Source organism: Hipposideros armiger, unplaced genomic scaffold (assembly GCF_001890085.2).
Source record: "Hipposideros armiger isolate ML-2016 unplaced genomic scaffold, ASM189008v1 scaffold_151, whole genome shotgun sequence".
NCBI lineage: Eukaryota > Metazoa > Chordata > Mammalia > Chiroptera > Hipposideridae > Hipposideros > Hipposideros armiger.
The window spans coordinates 3,575,340-3,578,246 of record NW_017731501.1 but is presented as its reverse complement, the minus strand read 5'-3'; the positions used below and the strand labels follow the sequence as shown (position 1 = coordinate 3,578,246).

At 34.1% G+C, this 2,907-nt stretch overlaps 1 pseudogene; it reads left to right on the top strand.

Moving 5' to 3' along the window:
• The first annotated feature begins 2,078 nt into the window (after nucleotides 1–2,078).
• Nucleotides 2,079–2,361, top strand: LOC109387235 (60S ribosomal protein L37 pseudogene; annotated as a pseudogene).
• The last annotated feature ends 546 nt before the right edge of the window (nucleotides 2,362–2,907 follow it).

The following is a 2,907-nucleotide window of genomic DNA, read 5'->3' as shown; positions in this document are numbered from 1 at the left end:
TAAGTTCTAAGCATGACTACACTTTCGAGTTTGGCTGAGCAGACATCAGGGTGTAATTTCTGAATGGAGCAATGGCACTTATTAATGGCACCTTTATAAAAAGGACAATGATTTTCATAAAGGCTATTTTATCCTTATGATTCCAATCTACTTATTGCCCTGGTTAAACTATATTTTGCTGAGGCATAGTTAATTGGCCATTATAATAGACCAGTCTCAAGGTGATTTAGGATCATACCTTTGGTCCACTTTTCTGGGCTGCCATTTCCAATTTCCCAATAAACTCTTCAGTACATGACTCGTGATGCCCACTCTTTGCCATGGTGGGACACTACCTGCTGTGGCACGATGACCATCCTGCAGGAGAATGCCAGTGGTGGGAGCCTGCCTGATGGAGAACCAACCATCCAACCTGCACCGCCCCTCAGTGTGGCGTGTCTGTGGATTTATTACACAATTTATGAGAGTGAATGATACAGTTAATGTTGCAAGACCACTTCCATTATAACTCTCTGTTTGCACCTCCTCGTAATTTTCTGACAAATTGTCCCTCTCAGATGAAATCTTTCATGCTTAGGCTTAGCTCAGCAGTACATTTTCTTTCCTTGACTTTATAAAGAAAAATTTAGTCATTTTTATCCAACTTCAAACCAATACCAATAAAGTTCTCTTTACCAAAATAAACTACAAAATGGTGGCATAAGCTAAATCATAAATTATACGTAGCATATGCAAAGTGAAGTACATTAGAATATAAGCTATTCCACAGGAGAAAACAAAGGTTTAAAAAAACTAACCACTGAATAATAAGTTATAGAATAAGTACAGACTCATTAGCTCTTATGTTTAATAGATTATATACAATATAGAGTTAAAAGGACTAATTCAGTATTCTCATTTTATATAGAGAAGATGGAAGTCCAGAAAGAGGATATTTCTTGCCCATGTGGGTGACTTACAGCCAGAACATGAAATAATACGTTATATCACATTGAACTTAAGGTAATATTGTGCACATGCACTTATTCTCACAAATAATAGCATATAGTATGTCTTACATAATTTTACTATTTGGGTAGGAAATTGGGGAGGAGGGTTAAGTTTTAAAATGAGATAATGTTGAGTATCTTAAGAACAAATTATCTTGTGAAAAAAGAGTAACCATTTGCTTTTCAAAACATAATTGAAATGTCATTTTTGTTCTTTCCAAGCAAATGTATTATTTTAGTAAAAATCTTATTGGGCAGAAATTCATATGAATTTATTAGTTTAAATAATAATAGCACCATAGACCTTATCATTGCTAGTTAGCAAACTTACATATCTCCAGACCAATTATATATCAATGGTACATGATAAATTAATAGTACTAATATAGCTATTCATATTCCTAGTACTATTCATGTAAGCATATTTACTTTGGTAAATAAATGGTTTGATATTCAGTTTTAAGTATTTCTGGAAATTCACCATTAAAATGCCATTGCAAATCAGTATACTGTGTTGTAAGCTATTTACATCAGCTGATGGCTGTCAGCTTTGGAGTAGTCAACTGCTTTCAGCCCAAAACATGGGTGATGGTCCGTAACATGTCTCCAAAAGATTTTAACTGCACTTCAACTTGTCTTATAAATTCTGCAACTGAGTAATAATCATTAGAGAATCACATATCGGCTTACTTGCATGTCACATATTTTGTCATCCAAAATTGTGAATATTTCTGGGCCTAAGAAATTTTGAAATATGTTAAACCCCTGTTAACTCCCATGTCCCATTTTATTTCTTCTTGATCTAGAGCTTGACTTAAACTAAACTGCAAGAGCATTGGGTATTTGTGACAAAGTCATCACAGGAACCAACCAAGTTTATCTCCTGATGCTATTGTTAGAGGAGGGAAATATAAAACCTAAATATATATAAATGCGACCCATGTGTGTGTGTGTGTGTGTGTGTGTGTGTGTGTACGTGCGTACGTGCGCGTTACCAAAGGGTGTATTTATTTTCATTGTTAATTACTGTACAAAATATATGATTGTTAAAAAGCAATACAGCTCTTTGGTCTCCGCCGCAGAAGCGCGATGACGAAGGGAACGTCATCATTCGGAAAGCGTCTCAGTAAGACGCACACGTTGTGCCGCCGCTGTGGCTCTAAGGCCTGCCACCGTCAGAAGTCTACCTGTGGCAAATGTGGATACCCTGCCAAGCGGAAGAGAAAGTATAACTGGAGTGCTAAGGCTAAAAGACGGAACTGGTCGAATGAGGCACCTAAAAATTGTATACCGCAAATTCAGGCGTGGAGTCCGTGAAGGAACAACACCTAAACCCAAAAGGGTAGCTGTAGCAGCATCCAGTTCCTCTTAAGTATTTCAACGATTAGTTGCCCAATAAATTTTTCGATTTTAGAATAAAAAAATTAAAAAAGCAATACAAATTGCTTAAACAATGTTTAAAACGTATATCTCCACTATAATATGAATTTTAATCTTGCTAATGGTAAATTTTAATTTTATAAATTGAATTCTATTTTTCCATGAATCCAGTTTATTTTTTTTCGTGATATGCTCTATTCATGATTGATGACTTAAAAACAATATTGACACTTTGTATTTCTCTGAGGTCTCTAGTTAGTGACTAAAAAAAAAACCAAGCAAAATATCCAAATTTACACTATAAAAGTTCTAACTAATTTATTTAAAATATGGGAATACTTAGGTACTTAAAGAAACATAGAAATTGGTATTAATAAAAAAGGAAAAAGGAACAAGGATTCATGCAACAGTATGTTTGGTGCTTTATATATTTTGTTTTACATAATATGATATTTCAGTGATAAACATATTATTATCTCTATTTTTAAAATAAAAAACCTTGCCCAATTTTACATAATTAAAAAGTAACTGTGTTAAT